Source organism: Choristoneura fumiferana, chromosome 21 (assembly GCF_025370935.1).
Source record: "Choristoneura fumiferana chromosome 21, NRCan_CFum_1, whole genome shotgun sequence".
Taxonomy (NCBI): domain Eukaryota; kingdom Metazoa; phylum Arthropoda; class Insecta; order Lepidoptera; family Tortricidae; genus Choristoneura; species Choristoneura fumiferana.
This window is the reverse complement of record NC_133492.1, coordinates 14,028,860-14,047,290: the sequence shown is the minus strand read 5'-3', so window position 1 is coordinate 14,047,290 and position 18,431 is coordinate 14,028,860. Positions and strand designations below refer to the sequence as shown.

At 37.3% G+C, this 18,431-nt stretch overlaps 1 protein-coding gene across 2 annotated transcripts in view; it reads left to right on the top strand.

Annotated features, from left to right (window-relative positions):
- The window catches only part of LOC141439538 (synaptic vesicle glycoprotein 2B), a 49,089-nt gene that overhangs the window by 2,635 nt on the left and 28,023 nt on the right, over positions 1–18,431 (top strand). Inside the window, exon 1 of one of the 2 annotated variants that reach the window (XM_074103827.1) lies at positions 12,225–12,346. The exons of the other annotated variant lie outside the window; for it this stretch is intronic. The gene's annotated coding sequence lies outside the window, so the exon portion shown is untranslated. Of the gene's footprint in view, positions 1–12,224; positions 12,347–18,431 lie in introns of those variants that run through there. 2 annotated transcript variants of the gene reach the window in all.

Sequence of the window (18,431 nt, the reverse complement as noted above, 5' to 3'; positions counted from 1 at the left end):
TATCTAACACTGATAGGTAGTTTCTGAGCAAAGCCGCGGACGGACAGATAGACAGACGGACAGACATAAAGACATGGCGAAACTATACGAACACTAGAAAGCACCCGAAACACAATGACACGTTTTGCCCCTGGTATACCTACTACGAAGTGCAAAATACGAACTCCGCTGACTCTAATATTATTTCAGGAATCTCCTTTTGAACCACGAGCGAAGCGAGTCCTATCCTCGAATCCTTCGCTTGCTCGGGTTTCAATACAAGCACTCGCGCCCAACAGTAACTTTCCACCCTTGCATAACAAATAACTATTCCTGTTATGTTCTTCAGTGAGTCACGATTTAAAATAGAGTTTAGCATCCGGTGAGTCCTCTAGGAATAACGATCCCAAATGATATTGAATAGAAGTGACGTTTCGTTTGGGGCTCTCTCATTTTTCGCCTAAAATATTTTTCACTTCTCATGCTCGTAAAGTTCGTGTTTATGCTGGATCTAGGCGACATAAAATGACTTTTTATGCTCGAGTGCATAAAGTAAAATCTTCGTCTTAGACCAAGGTAATTAGGTGTCAAAAGCCACGAAGCAAAAAAGTTTCTACATATTTTTTTAATAATTTTTATTTTGTATAAAATTAAAAATCCATCAAATCAATCAAAATAAATCGATAAAACTAAAAAAAAAATTTATATAACAATGCATGAAAGTATATAGAAAGTGAACAATTGTTTCCAATGTTTCTATTTCATTTCCTCGCAATCTAAGTGAAAAGCAGAGTGTAAAACTCGAGCATTAAACCCATTTTCCCTTCGACGTCTATCCACCCTCGCCGTACCGGCTCGTGTGGCTATATGAACGCCTTGGGTCAAATGGCTCGTTTTATGCTCTTGTTGTACAATCTACTATTTCCCAAATGATTAATGTTCCAACTGTTTCATATGGACGAATGAAAGATTTTTTTGAAATTGTAAATATTTCAGGATTATTATAAAACTAACCTAACGTAACCTATAGGGTTCTATAGGTTATTCCTGAAATATATCCTAAACAGTTTCAGGAAAAAATCGTTCGTCCATACAAAACAGTTGGGAAATTAGTAATTTGCGAAAAATATTTTCGGCGAAAAGCCAGGACTTCTAGTTTGGTTGTGGTGGGTTAACCCGTTACTAAAGGCCAATTCCTGAATAAAATGTAATCTGGATTGGTATGACAAAATGTAGCTAAGCCTCTAAATTCAACAATACAATAACTCTTTATTACACACCAACACATAGCCTACCCACAACCTACATACCTACAGTACCTATACTTTTTTTCAAAGTATTCTAGTTTAGTAGTACTTAGTAAGTAGTAATAATTAAGTAGTTTAGTAGTGGTCGAGCGTTCCAACCACCTCAATTTTCGAGTCAGATTTTTTAATGAATCGGCTGTAGAATTTGATGTTATTTTAGATTATTTTGTAAAAGTCCTGTAGGTACTTTGACTAGATAACCTGGAAACTGTAACAAAATCTTCTACTATGTCAACAAAAATGTGTCCACGAAAATGTAAAAAAAAAAAACTGTGAAGTACTAACCAAGTTGCGCTTTAATTTGAAAGAAATATTTTCTAACGGGCAAACCGTAAAAATAAATACAAAAATCGGAAATTAAAATTGTTGAGTAGGTTGAGTCTTTAATCTGCACTAACTCATGAGTCCTCGGATACCTACTTACTTTATAAAGAACAAATGAACACTAAGAATAACACCCGAATGTAGGTACTTTATAAAGCACAAATTGTTCATTGAATAAAGAATTTTAAGAATGTTGAAAAAATATCCATACTTACCTAATAACAAAGCTGAGCTGACTAACAAAGTGACCCACGTCTAGGTCTTAGTACGACTAGTTAGGAACTCTAGACGTCTAGACTTAGTAGGAATAGTTAGGATTCAGGAGATTAAGATTTATTTATTTTGAGTTCTTTAGTTGCGTTAGTGCATTCGATCGAACTCCCGGCTAAAACAATCGCAAACCAGGAACTGGTTGAAAAATGGTTTGCAAATTTTTAAACCACAACTTATGTACATATTTTCTTATATATTTATGTATATACGAACATTGAAAGTTAAATAAAAGCTTGTGAACAACTAAATAATCGTCGCAACTCGGTAAACTGCTTAATCTAGTTCAATCGTGTTCGAAACAGCCTCCTAGGACTGGCATTGAGTTTAATAGCAGGAGATATGGCTCGAAGGTAACAGATATAATACACACATAAATAACTATAAGTATATTTATATGTTAGCTATCAGAGATGTGACGTGCTAGAAAACTTAAATTTAGTCATGCGCATATTACCTATACTTACAAGAAGATTTTTTAGTCACCTGTGCCCTATTTCACGAAGCTACAAGTTACAATTTACAAGCGCTAGTCTTTGTTTAACAGTATGCATTGAAAAGAGACTATCACTTGTAAATTGTAACTTGCAGGTTCGTGAAATGGGAGTCAGGTGCCAAAATTTAAACATATCATTCAATATTCTTAATAGAATAATAATATATACAATTTTTCACTTACCGTACCTGCGGTTTTACTCGCGTAAACCATAAAATCTGGCAGTCGAATTGAAATTCCGGGATTTCACTAAACAGGATCACAGTAATTATATTGTGGTCTTCGTTTACGTGGTATGGTATGATGAACGTCCGTGCAAAATTTCATGTCCCTAGATTTAACAGTTAATATTTTCGACTAAAGTATACGTTGATCCCGTGTCGGTATAAAAAGCAGCCTCTGGGTCATTCAAATGATCCAACTGTCTACATTATAAATTTTATCTAAAATCGTTTAGCAGTGACACACACACACACATACTTTTGTACTTATATAGTACTAGTAGGACTAATAGAATTACCTACAAGATAAACGGGCAAGAAGAAGAAGAAGAAGGCTCAAACGCCAAAGATACGGGCCGCTGCCGCCCGAGAAGTCGAGACCATCTCACCCTATCAGCTATCGCTTCTGCAAGCTAGATGTGTTTTGTTTACAACCAACGACTAACTATTCACCGTCAGCAAAACAAGTAGTACGCTTCCATTCATTTGATAAGGTACCTAAGTTATGCATTATCATACCACAGACATCATACTTAGTTAAGGTAGGTAGGGATAAGTATTTATAAAGTTAGTTTTTTGTTGGCAGTTTATAAATAATTAATTGATTGAGTCCATAAAAACAACATGTTCAACCACAAAATATTTTAATCTACCTACTTCGACTATAAAACAGTTTAGTACAAAAAGAGTTCAACGAGAGCAAATTTCAAATTTAAAACTTGGTTTCATAAATGTAAATATTATTATGTAAATATCACATCTTTAGATAATAAATATCCTGCCACTAAAAGTTAACAAATTTCAAGTCAAAGTACCTAAAAAGTTCACTTCGGAGTTATTATCGAATGATTTCATTCCTGACGTGATCCACAGTAGAACGTTCTCATTCTCACAGTTAAATTTCATAACGAATTCCTTAAAATTTTCTGTTAAAAGATTCTTCACTTTGTGGTGCAAGATTTAGTTAACTTTTCGATAGTAGGTGCGATTATCCATATGAATTCGTATTCATCTGAATAGGTACAACTTATCTAAACAAAGTCTGTATATAGTTTTATATTTATTGTATTTATAAAACCCTATTTTAAACAAAGAACGCTACGCACGACTAAAGTATGGAACCAGCTTCCTGGGACAGTGTTTCCGGAGCGGTACAACTTAGGGATCTTTAAAAAACGAGCCTATCAGTCTCTCAAAGGGCCAGTAACGTACCTGTGATACCCCTCGTGTTGGCAGGTGTCCATGGGCGGCGTTGATTGCTTCCCATCAGGTGACCCGCATGCTCGTTTTCTCCCACTTATATAAAAAAAAACAATATTAATAACATATTATCCTATACTCTGCCTTTATTAAAGGTTGCTTAGACGAGATCGCCCTGAAGCGATAAGGTCGCCTATTGGAAAATCTACATACTGTGTTTTCTATACTGCTTACTATGTAGTAAAAATACCACAAACGGGACTTATCACGCTGAAACACACGAGTAATATTAGTAGTGAGAGTATTAGTGTCTGTTTACTATGTATTGGTTTCAATAAAGAGTGATTGTATTGTATTAATCACGTTTATTTCTTTTTGTCTATACTATAATGCAGGGTTTCTCAAACTTATGGGTCCACGTGACCCTGTTAAAGTTTTTAGACGACAGCGAACCCCTACCCCCAAAGAAAGAAAGAAAATTGACTGTTGGAGAAACTAAGGTTATTTTTATTTCAATCATCATCATAATATAATGTACCTATATTATTTATTTCAATAAAAGGTAACAAATATAGGTAAGAATCATCTTGCCAACTAAAATACAAACTGAAACAAAAAACAACAAATAACAAACATATAAGTAACAAATTTGGAGTTGAAATAAAAAATACAAAAAGACTCCAAAAACCAATCTTAATCATCTTGCTAGTCTTGCAGCCTGGTGGTTTTTGGAGTCACGTAAGCCTTGTCGCGAACCCCCTACCGTCGAATAGCGAACCCCTAGGGGTTCGCGTACCCCACTTTGAGTAACCCTGCTATAATGTGTTCTTGTTCTTGCACATTTTGGGTCCTCAGAAATTTGAAGTACTTAAAGTATCAACCGCGTGTCGTCCGCTCGGCCGATCACGCCCGAAATCGCGTCGCACGCCACAACCGGAACACTTTATACTGTCGTTATTGATAAATTGCTGGCGTCGAATTGGAGCTGCTTAGCCACTGCACCGACCAACAATGTCACTTTGACACGGAGATAGACGTGGTTACTGATCGAGGATAACCGAAATATCGATAATTGCTCGTTAATTAACATACCTACATATAGTGACAGGCGCCCTGATACGTATATCTGCAATTATTGACCAGCCACTTCCAACAAAAAATTTTATTCTCTTTGTTTTATTTGATATACAATATTACATACATATGATTTGACGAATTCATACACATGACTATTAGTCGATTAAGTGCTCTATAATTTTCTCTATCTTTCGCCCAAGTGTAATTTAAAATCATAACCCTTCAGATTGACTTGTAAGTGAAAATAGTCTTTTAAAATTGGTTTTTGGAGTCTTTTTGTATTTTTATTTCAACTCCTTTGTTACTTTTACGGTCATCCCGTGAAATCCAACGAAAATACAAACTGAAACATGGATACACAGAAAAAACCCAGAAAAAGAGACCAGCGCTGGGAATCGAACCCAAGTCCTCAGCATTCCGTCCAGTGGTGGTGTAGGGCAAGGGATATAGCACGCAGCACGGAATGCTGAGGAGCCAGCTGGGTTCGATTCCCAGCGCTGGTCTTTTTTTCTGGGCGTCCATATTTCAGTTTGTATTTTCGTTGAAAATAGTCTTTTGTTTGAAGTACACAGACTGACATTGAATCCTTTTATCCTACCAATATTATAAATGTGAAAGGTGTTTGGATGTTTGTTACTCAATCACGTCTAAACCGCTGAACCGATTTAGATTTGAGTCTCGGGGAAGGACATAGGACAGTTTTTATCCCGGAAAATTGCATTCCCGCGGAATAGCGATAAACGAATACTACGCGGACGGAGTCACGGGCAACAGCTAATAGTACAATAAATCTTTACTTTTTCCATGTATCTAAAACACCTTTTTGTAGAAAAATAAAGAAACAAATACAAACAAACATTCATATACATGGACAAAGGCGAATTCATCACTTTGAGAGATAGGTAGAGTCACCAGCTCCAATATCTGACACAACAAGCGTGCATAAATATCTGATACGACTCTATTTCTAGAGCCGGAACGACGTGTCAGATATTTTTGCACGCTCCGCTGTGGCAGATATTAATGCTGGTGACTGTACCAGTCAAGGATTAAGCACTTTGTCTCTTTAGGTGCACAACGCTTGCAAATTATGTTTCGCGCGTAAACGATGTGGAAACAGACGTTGGCTAAGGCTGGTTTTAGTGGCGAGCTACTTCCGATATTTTGTTGCTTAATCATCCTTAAGTGGAACGACCGCCGAAAGCTATAAACATTTGAGGTATTTGTCATACACACATCGAATTAGTGCGTCAAAGCATTTCATTTAGCTTCATTCAGGAATAATTTGTTATACAAGGGTGGAAAGTTAATGTTTGTTACCCGAGCAAGCAAAGGATTTTGGGATTGAACCACGAGCGAAGCGATAATAATATGCGGTACAAGATGCAGAGAGATGCAAATGCAACATACTTCCGCATTGCCAGAGGATCAAGCCAGTCAGAGAGTTCTCGGTTGCCGACAAATCTAGCAGCCCTATGTCGGATGCGGTTAAATGGAAGAAGCTGATACTGGGGTGCTCCAGCCCAGAGATGGGAACAGTACTCCGTAAGCGGCCTAACCTGTGCTTTAAAAAGCTATAGGCGACGGGCAGGCGGGACGGCCAGTACCCCCATTTTCTTTGAAGCTAGATTAGCTTTGCCGTCCAAATGACCACGAAACTGTACATCGCTCGAAATGTCCACTCCCAGAATCTCTATAGACGGCTTGACCTCAAGAGAAGTCCCTTCAAAAGGAGGCGATGCAACAAAGAGATTCTTTTTAGGGTTCCGTACCTCGAAAGGAAAAAACGGGACCCTTATAGGATCACTTTGTTGTCCGTCCGTCCGTCCGTCTGTCTAGACCCTTTTTCTCAGGAACGCGTGGAGGTATCAAGCTGAAATTTAAATCAAATACTCAAGTTTACTGTCCTTTGGAGCTGTGAAAAAATCAGACTTCTAAGCCAACGCAATCAAAAGATACAACCGTTTATGCCGCAAATTTCCGTAAGTTTTCAAAATTCGCAAGGGAATCAAAACCTACAGGGTACTTCCCGTAAACTCAGAATCTTGAATTTAGTACGAAGCAACGTCTTATAGCACAGATAAAGGAAAAATTGCGAAAACCGTAAATTTTTAGTTACATCATATAATAAAAATATTTTTAGTAATCTTAAAGTTACTACCTACAGGTTTGTACGGAACCCTTGGTACGAGTGTCCGACTCGCACTTGGTCGGTTGTTTTTGCGGAGAACACGCATACTTGTGTCTTTTGAGGATTAAATTGGACCAAGTTTAGTCTGCCCCTGCCTAATCTGAGACATGCTGCAACAAGGTCTCGATTTGAGACACAAACACAGTTCTGGCTGACGTGCTCCCTGGAAAATTTAGCGCTACCGGTATAGAGTACATACCCCGTACTGTCGTTTGCATAGCAATGAATGTTGCTGTAGTTCAACATATCATTGATATGCAGAAGAAATAACGTGGGAGACAGAACGCAATCCTGCGGGACACCAGAGTTCACAGGCTTTAAGTCGGAGCAAGAACCGTCGACTACAACTTTGATGCTCCGACCTGAAAGAAAACTGGAAATTTAAGAGCACAATTTTCCAGGTAGTCCGTACGCCGGAAGCTTAGAGCGTAGAGCTTCGTGCCAAACCCTATCAAAAGCCTTCGCTATGTCCAAGCTGACCGCCAAGGCCTCCCCCTTGTTCTCAATAGCTGAAGCCCAACGGTGTGTAAGGTAAACTAAAAACCAGCCGATCTACCGCAACAAAAACCGTATTGACGGTCATCAAACAGCTGGTACTCCTCTAGGTACCTCAACAGCTGGCGGTTGATAATGGACTCCATAACCTTGGAGATCAAAGAGGTGATGGCTATTGGCCTGTAGTTGGAGGGGTCCGAGCGAACGCCCTTTTCAGGGATCGGATGCAGAAGAGCTGTCTTCCATGAGCACGGGACAACGCCAGAAGAGTAAGAAAGCCGAAAGAGACGCGTAAGGACCGCTGCCAACTCAGGAGCACATGTTTTGAGCACAATAGCAGAGATTCCATCTGGCCCACTCGACTTATGGACATCGAGAGAAAGAAGTGCTAAGCGAACAGTCTTTTGTTGGACCCGGATGTTCTCCATAGAGTGAGCACATTTCGGGATGGTCGGAGGTGAGCTTCCCTCGACATCCATGGTCGAGTTGGATGCGAAAAGAGAACTCAGTAAGTCGGCTTTTTCTTTCGCGGAGTGGGCCAGGGAACCCTTATTCATGCGCAATGGTGGAAACGATGGCTTACAGAAATTCCCCAGGACAGCTTTGGCGAGAGACCAAAATTCTCGAGTACCCGAAGGAAGACGCATTAATCTCTCACCAATTTTGCCGATGAACGATGACTTCGCTTTGGCAATATCCTTCTTGAATGACCTTGAAGCAGCGTTGAACCGTTCGGTATTTGCCAAAGTCGGGATCCCGAGACGCTACCGCCCTCACCCATGCCCGGTAATGTTCCCGCTTTTGGCGCGAAGCCAATCTGCACTAACGACCAAACCACGGTTGCAATCTACCACCGATGCGTACCAAGTAATTTGGAATAAATAATTCCATGCCCTGGAGGAGGACATCGGATATAGAATCGGCGACGGCGCCAACGTCTGGGCCCAACGGCGAGAAACAGACCTGCTGCCAAGGGTAGGACGCTAAAAATTCACGCATCCCATTCCAGGCAGCTGATCTATAGTGCCAGACACGGCAGCAGGATTCCAACTGCGCACGATTGGGTACTGTGAGAGGCACAATGCTATGGACTGATGAGCCAAGTGATGCATCAACAGGAGCCTAGTGGTGCATCAACAGGGGCCCGGTAGATGAGAGGTTAGTAAGAGGTCCAGTAAGGAAGGAGCCTGATCTACCACGTCCGGAATCCGCGTAGGAGATTGTTGATTGTGAAATGGTCGCAGCGGGCCTGGCTGTGCCTAAATATTTGCTGTTAGGTATACATATGTAGCTATGTTACACACGATTGTGCCGACAAAGATGTATAGGTATATTCTTGTTATTGGTGATATCTGAGACAAGAATAAAACGGAAAGTGCTTCCAATTCGTGTTTTTGCAACATATAAAAATATTCTCAATAATCCACAGTGCACGAGTCTGATTCGTAGTATGTGGCCAAATTTTCATAAAATATTTGTTTATGAATTAAGCTTAATTACCACAAAATAATAATAGTTATTTATGCAACTGTATCGTGATAGGGGTCCTTAAAACAGGACGGTAGCCGAGTTTCATAATAGAGTCACATGAGTATTTTAAGGCCTAATTATTACAGTTGCATACAATATTTTATCTATATCTATATACCTATTAAATCCTCTATCATGCGTTCAAGAACCATTGAGAATGGCCTGCATTAACGAGAACTAGGTATGTCTGCCCCACGAGATGCGCGCGGTGCGCGCCCGACGACCTGCGCCTGCTCGCTCGCCCCCCACCGCACCGGTACTGTAATGATATATGAAATCTCATCTGTAGCGTAATGACCATTACGATACTGCCGTGTTCATAATAGAATCCAATGTCGTAATGCTGGTCATTATCTATGGTTTTTGAACGCATAATGGAGGATTTACTATATGGGTGTAGATAAACATTTTATTTATATTAAAGTGGTTGAACGAAAAGTCGAAGAAATGCCCACCAACTCGCAGTAAGTATATATGGTGGGCTACCATACTGCGTGTCGTTTTAGCTATATGTTGAGAGGAAGTATGCCCCATTGTCACGCTAAAGATAGACTAAAGCCAACTTGCTCAAACATTTGCTCCGCTTTCATGCCTGATATCCTTGATACTATCGTGACGTGAGAGCTACTGCGTATAATAATTAAGATTCTGGCCGGAAGTAACGATTCCGTGTTTTGATGCGAAATTATTATCTAGCTCGCATAACATTATTGGCCTAACAAAAAAGATCGGGTTATTCAAATCAAAAAGCGCCAAGGCTGTGTTTAATCTTGTTTTTTTTTGCTCGACTTCAAACTCGTGTCATGTTAAGAATCTGGTTTTAAGGGTCATTTAGACGCAAAGGTCTGTGGTTGCTGGTCTGACTTACGTATTTATTCGTGTACAAATTTATAAGGATTAAGAGATGAAAGCTTGCACTAGCTCCTAGATCAAGAGTGTCAACCTTAGATGTATCATCTCAAAAAACCTAATAATAGGTATAATTAGAATTTTGAAATTTGGATAGAAGTTCAATAATAGCTGATCTGTAAAAAGACACTTTTCTTGTCATGCTCGTAAAGTTGGTATATAAATACCGGATCTAGAAATACTGTATCTAGGCGACATAAAATTACTTTTTATGCTTTAGTGCATAAAGTAAAATCATCGTCCAAGACCAAGGTGTCGCAACAGCCAAAAACAAAAAAGTTTCTATATATTTTTTTATAGTTTTATTTTACATAACACTAAAATCAATCAAAATAAATCAATAAAACTAAAAATTTATAATGATATAGCAATGCCTGAAAAATAAAAGGTACCTAGTACCTAAGAGAGCAATAATATTTCCACTGTTGCTATTTCATTTTCTCTCAATCGTAGTGAATAAATAGAGTGTAAAACTCGAGCATTAAACCCATTTTCCCCTCGACGTGTCTGTCTATCCATATATGTCTGGCTAGGCTATATGAACGCATCGGGTAAAATGGCTCGTTTTATGATCTTGTGTACAATTTACTATTTCACTTCTCATGCTCGTAAAATTCGTATTTATGCTGGATCCAGGCGACACAAAATGACTATTTGTGTTCTAGTGCATAAAGTTACATCTTCGTCTAAGACCAAGGCAATCAGGCGCCATCATCACAAAAAGTTTATAATATAAAGTTTTAGTATTTATTTATGGCTTATAAAATAAATGAGATTAAAAAACAAGTTTTAGTATTTTTAATAATTCGTGTCTTGTATTATAAACTGACAGAATTGGATAATAGTGGTACCTAGTAAATTAACATTTGTTTCTACTGTTGATGTTTAAGTTTTTACCCAATCGAAGTGAAAAGCAGAGTAAGTATATATAACTTCTTTATATAAAACTCACAAGGCAGCTGAAATTTATACAGATTGTGTATTTTTGCCGCTGCAACAACACGTAAATAAGTAAAGAAAAAAAATAGGGAGGGTTCTCATCCAAGAAACGATTATTTTTTTACTTACTTTAGAACTTAATCAGGTATCTAAACCTAGTCAATGCCTTTATAGAGAGATGTGCGGAGGCCTCGGTACACGAAACAGACTCGACTTGATCGAGTTTTGACAACAATTGACAAATTGATAGCGTAGTGTACACTGTCGATGTCACTTCCCTGCGCGGCAACACTCTATGAACCGGGTTTAGTGGTGATTCTTATCATTAGTTAAGTTCATAAACATATCAAATCATTTTAAGAACGCGATTAAATCTTGACTAATTACTTCATTATTTATGATGTTTAATTACCGCTTCTTTTGTTATGTTTTTATTCAACAAATTTGGCACCGATGCCAACGGTTTGTTTGTAGAGGCGGGAGGGGGTGGGGGATACTTAACAAAAATTGGTACTTTAAAGCTCCCATTGGAAATGGATCCCTAAATCGAAATATTATAGTGTTTGCAAACCCATAATGTTTTTGAAAGACCTACATATCCAAAGATAACGCTTTAGGCTTAGACGAGAAAAAAAAACCATCCTCAATTTCCATGTAGGAGAGGTTTTTCAAAATTTTATTTTTACCATTTTGTCGGCGTGGTTAACATATGCATGCACTTATGCAAAATTATAGCTTTCTAGCACTAGTATGAGGTAGGTAGAAGGTAGCGGACGAACGATATGGCGAAACTAAGTATAAAGATTACTTATGATTACGGAACCTTAAATAGTACTACTATTATTATATAAGTACAATTATGAAATAATTACTTTATTTATTTATAATTTAAGTCAAATGTTTTTTGAGAAGCGCAAGTTGTCACCTTGTGTAGCTAGCTACACAAAACTTCGATTCTTTTACTTTTTATAAAATTCTTATTGTTTGTTCTAAAATGATTGATTTAAGTGTAAGTAATTCTTTGTTTAAAACCATAAAAAAACCTTTATGCTGTAGTTACCAATCAGAGTAATAAACTTGTTCTTTCTAGGGGGCCTTCCAAACGTTTAGCTGTTCGTAGAAATAAATCATGGTCCCAGGAAGAGAAGCATCACCTCTACACGAACTCGTCATCATAAATCCCCTAACAAATAGTATTTACATGTTTCTACGTAGTATTTGCATTCAGATCTATGCTGTTGACACTTGCGAGGCTGCGCCTGATAAATAGGGAGTCAGGCGGAGCCTCCGCCCGCACTCTCTTGAGAGTGGTCCTTCGAGAAACTTATCTCATCCCCAAATTTTGTTCATAGCCACTCCGGTGGCAGGAGCACCCCCGACCGAAGCACTAATAAAGAGCCTATATTCGGTGAGTTTCATTTATATGGTATACTTAATTGGTGTTTCTCCTTTTGTTCTCTATATTCTTCTTTATAATCTCTCTCGGCTTCAGTCTCCTGGGTACTGAGAGACGGCCGATAATTGGCAAGGCATGAACGGCCCGTCATCTATTAGCACGAGGCTCTCGCACCTCTGAGGTAGTGCGAGGTGTGCCAATCGGTTATTGTAGCTGTCATCATTGTCAGCAAATTCTATAACCCTCTCACTAAAGGTGATACCATTTATTAATCATTGGTGTTATCTACATCTCAGAAGAGTTTTTATATTCTCGGCGGTAAAATGTATTATTTCAGCAGTCGAAACATCAAATGTACTTACTTTTACACATAATTTTCGAGTCGAGTTGTTGGTTACGTAATTTGTGTTTCATATGTTATGGATGATTCGCTAATTCAACTTTCGCAACACTGTTATTTCATTCCCTAAGGTCGTGTCAGACTTTCGCGATGTTTACCTACTCATATTCAAGTAAAAAAACCGTGCTTTTAATTTTAAAGTAATACCTATTTTATTTTCCATTTCCGGTAATTATAGAGGCACATAAACCGGCCTATTTTTATTATAAGACATTATCGTGACTTTTATTTGATCGTTCGTCATTATTTACTTCACATATGCAACTAATCTCTGTATTTACAACTTAGCGAAGCTACTGATAGTCATAAGATATTTACTGTAGACAGACAAATTTAATGTTGACTTAAAATTTAGTGCTATGATTTTGAAATTTAAAAATAAGAACACCTAAGGATAATTTTGCAATTAAATCTCACGTGCAGTAGTATTTTATACAATTTGCAGCCCTAATTATGTAATAATTGTAAACAATACCTTTACTACGAGTAAAAATGCTGAAATTTAAATCATCTTCTCTATTCTTTTTACTGGTCGTATCTACTAGTTAGTTTGAGTGAGTAATTTTATTCTAGAAGTTAATTGTGAATTTTTCAATGAAATAGCCAGTATCTTGCTTGTGACATTATAATTCGCAAAAGTACACGAGAACAAAGAGGAGTTTAAGGGCACTAATTTTAATTAAAGGCAGAGTCGAAATAAACAACATTTTTTTAATTCACTTTATTGTGAAGATTATTGAAAAGCATCGGTACATATAACAGTTTAGACTTCTTAAAACACGGCAAGCAGACTCTATATAAGGATTATCATACAATGTATAACGAGACTGCATTTTGCATGTTTTCGATACGCACAAGTCTTTCGCCCGATCTAATCTCACTATCTTAGAGCAAACAGAATCTACTAGCAAGCATAGTTTCATCTAACTACATTATGTACTTACAGTAGCTGAACTAATATTGAAGTCGTCAGTCATGATCATGATTGAGTGACGCACCTGACAGATTCAGTGACTACTTACCATCTACTTACGCATGCAATGTAGGCTGGTATTATTTGATAGGTAAAGTAGGTTCGTAAACACTGCTTCCGCCGCAGTCTGTTATTGTTGACGTTTGTATTATGGTTCAAAGATAAGGAAAATATTTTGTTATTTTATAAAACTCTGTAAGAGTTAGAATATACTTTAGCAATTCATTTCATTTAGTTCAACTTGCTTTTGCCCACAATTTTTATACCACATGGGACTTTTACTGAAAAAGGGAAGGTTGTGTTATAGTCAATGTTCATATCTGATTGAGTATCTTTTGTTCTTATGTAAATTATCTTGAAGATTTCGTAAAAATAACTATTATATTCTAGTAAATTGGTTAATCTAAACAAATATTTCTGTTCTATTTCGTTAGTTTCACTACTTTTATTTAATGCAAAATAAAAGTAGTAGCTCAAAAATTCAAAAATAATTTGAACACATTAATAATTATGTGTTCACCTTGAAACCTAGATATTTTCGGGCGCCAAAGATCCTGTGTCGTGTGCTACAGAGAAAGTGCTCACTCGGTAGCTTTCTACTGTCTATTAACTTACTTGGACATAGGTAGATCCTCGTCAAAACAAACGCCGGAATTCTTTTGGACAAAAGAGTCTTATTAGTTACTGTTAACGCGGTCAGAAAAATATCCTCTACCTCCACAGTAGACCTGCACTTTACACAGTAGGCTTTACAATGCGAGCTAAATTACTTAAGTTTACATCTCTTTTTTTTCGTCTCGTAATTTCATCGCCGTGAAAGAAAATCGCCTCTTAGTGCTGCTAAGATACACGAGCTATGTTGGCTAGAGTGGTGCCTGTAGCTCTAAGCTTGGGCTGTGCTTTGTCTGATACGTTATAATCGTAGGTGTAGATATGGCGACTCTTTAATTACCTCTCGAACATGTTTCCATTTGCAAAGATAACTAATAATTTGACTTTGTCTTTGATTTGAACTTTTTCCTTTTTTTAAGGTCGTTTGAAAAGGACAATGACTTCAGAGTCACGTAAATAGTTAGGATGCAGTCATATTATTTGCAAATGGAATATTATACTTACTTACTCCATTTTAGTTTCTATAAGCACTTATGAAAGTCGAAAAATCTATCTATGGTTTGGCGAAAACTTCTGTGAAAAAGAAACCGGCAAGAAACAACGAGGTATATTTTTTTCACACCTCTCCTTCAGAAAAGTAACTTTTCCTCCCTGACGAGAGGGAGCAAAGTGCAACTTTTCTGTTCAAGGCTTTTCTAAGTGTTTTATTGCAAATGCTATTTTTTGAAGTTGATAATTGTAAAGCCACGCCATTTTCTATGCTGGTTGTTCTTTTATAATATTTAGAATTTGTTTTTTTCAAGTTTCTTAATGCTCGGTGTGAAAAGTTATATGAGCCACTCGGGAGCAAAATTATTTTCATCTTGGGCGTTAACACTTGAATCCCTCATTCTATTGTAGAATCCTTCGCTACATTCTGGATTCAATGTACGCCCTCGCCGTAAATACACCATTTTGCTCCCTTGTGACACAAATAACTATTTCACAAGTCTACAATGTTTCTTAACATACAAAGTATTCAACACAGTATACGAGCATGGTTCTCAATTCGACTGCATTTTTTAAAATCAACTTTGGTATTGTTGTTTTGGTGTGATTGTTTGTTTTGATGTGACAAGCTGTTAACATTTGGGCGAGCGGCGCGGGCGCAGTGGGTCGCCCGGCACCGGCAACCTTCACCTTGGGTAACCGGTTGCGTTCACCGGGATACTTCACCGCCGCCACTAAATTCATTACCTAGTTACAGTGTATTAAAGGATTACAATTAACTTTTTTGCTCCTGTTAATGTTAACCAGATAAAATGATAAACAGTACCACAAACATCGCAGTCAGTAAACATCGAAACAGTCAGTATGTAGTAGTAGGTAGGTATTTAGGGACTAGCTTTAATTCATGAGCCACAATGGAACTTTTTTATGATTTTCCTTGTTATTTAATGCGATGTCACCATAACGTTTGTCTAATGGTGGCATAACTGTGAAATGGTTCCATGGTGTTTCATGAATTAAAGTTCTTGACCGTACCATTCAGAAGGTAATTAAATTTTAGTATATTTAATGTTAAATTACCCACGGATCACATTTTGATTTTTTATGTTGTTGTTTGGAATTAAATTGAACCTGGCTGAAAACCAGCGCTAGAAATCAATACTACTAGCATTTGCTGAGTAATTGTGAAGGTTAATAATTAATATTCTTTGCGTATTAAAGTCCCCTGCACTTGACCCAACACGTACTTATACAAATATTAAATTAGGAAATAAGAATTTTAGAATAAAAACATATATAAGTACATAAATAGCGTGAGAACACGCACCTTCGTTTTGTTAATTTATAATAAATCTTTCAGCATTTAATTGCAGAAAATAGTTAAGTTGCAATCCTTGCAGAACTTATTATTTTTATAATTATTGTTTCTTCCCCTTTTTCTTCCGCTACAATTATTTCTTCTGTTATCGTTCTGACAATTTAACATTTTTAGTCAAAATACCATAAACGGGACTTATCACGCTATTTTTACACGAGTAATATTTAATCTTCTTCTTGAAGGACTGGCCCTTGTATGCAGGGGACAGAGAGCAGTGGAAGTATTGGGGGGAGACCTTTGCTCAGCAGTGGGACAGAATAGGCTAACAAAAATAATAATAATAATAATAATATTTACCTCGACGTTTCGGTCTACTCGTGACCACGGCAACTGTAACGTTGCCAAAACGTCGAGGTAAATATTACTCTTGAAAAAATAGCGTGATAAGTCCCGTTTATGGTATTTAAACTATGAGTGAGATTCACGAAAGTTTGAGACGTTATAATTTAACATTTTCTTAAGAAAAAAATACATAAGTATTTTTTGTTTTCCAAGAGAGTCGCATTTAATCACATGGGTGACCGAGCCTTGCTTGGAGTTCTTTCTATGTTAAATGGTGTATTTTTTTAATACTAACCACCATTTTTAGGGGTTTCCAGCGGAATTTATACTTAGTTTGGATAGGTATTTAACTAAATGTAAACAAAACAACGTCAATTGGTGTCTTACATATTGAAATTCTCCCATTAAACTATCTAAACATTTACATTTCTGAATTGAAATACGCAAGTCTAGTTTGTATTACCCTTGAATAACCTTGAATGTACCAAATCTGGCAGCTGAAGTTTGTTTACATTTAGTTAAATACCAATCCAAACCAAGAGTAAAATATACTTAGTTAATATAGAGTTAATATAGGGGCATATTACTCACAGAAGCAACTACCGATGGGGTAGTAGATACGGTTCTAGAGTGGCGACCTGAACCGGAAGGCATAGGTATCGTGGGAACGCTCCAAATTAGTAGTTAGATAGATCGACGATCTGGTGAAGGACGCAGGAACCGTTTGGATAAGGGTAGCGCAGGACCGATTGTTGTAGAACTCTTTGGGGGAAGCCTTAGTCCAGTACAATACAATACAATATAATAACTCTTCTTCTCCTTTGTTTTTCTTTAGTTTTGGCTGATTTGATGATGATAGTTTTATTTATACTAACTTTAATTTGATTAACCCCTCCGTGATAAAATAATAGCGAATGGCGCAGGGAAAACCCTTGCACAGCGGTGGTGAGGTGTTTATTTGGCAATGACGCTATAGTGTAATTTGGCGATGTGCGATGTGCTGTTTACAGTGTGGCGAATACGGCAAACACGCAAGGACCTCGTCGCCAACAATTAGAGACACTATGCAATACGCGAGTTTCGTGTTTACCTTAACGTAGCCAAATTATATTAGACTAGCTGTTCACTGCTACGCCGTCTGCATTCTGGAATAAAAAGTAGTTTATATTAATCAGAGTTGCATTATTAGCTTAATATTTGTAGTTTTTTTTTGGCTTCAGTCATCATCATCATCATCATCATCTCAGCCGTACGACGTCCACTGTTGGACATAGGCCTCCCCCATAGACCTCCAGTTGCTTCGGTTGTTTGGCTTCAGTAATTGAGATAAACCTTACAACTTTACAATAAAATAAATACTTGATTTCTAACTCTATACTATTTGTTTGTGTCAGTTATTTGAATAAAATCAAAATAAACGGCCAGTGACTATTAAACTATTGTATTTTTGAGCAGTAGATCTCATGAGTTTTTCGAAATGACTATTTAATATTTTTAATGTTTTCAATAACAATAGTTCCGCCATTTTTAAAAATTTGCTCAAGCTGTACTGCTGAAATCATAAATAAATATGCATTTTGTAATTTTTTACTTTCCAGTTACAATATACAACTGCCGCTTTAAATCAGTGCCATTTAAAAATCTGAATCGACAAACATTAACATTTAATATCAAACCTACAAAATTCCATGAAAATCAGATAAGCATGCGATCTGTAGAGAAGAACAGCAGGACATCCGCAGAACAGATATACGTTGTGAAATTATATCAAATGTTGTTGACCCGATCATTACACACCCATACGAAAATATAGAACACTTTACAGCGAAGACTTCACAAATATTTAACCACATTTTCCATCACAGGAAAACTCATTATTTATTTTTAATGGTTTCTACGCTCACACGCATAGAGTCGTACTCGTGTTTAAAGCCACCACCATCTACTAGTGCGATCAAGCGAT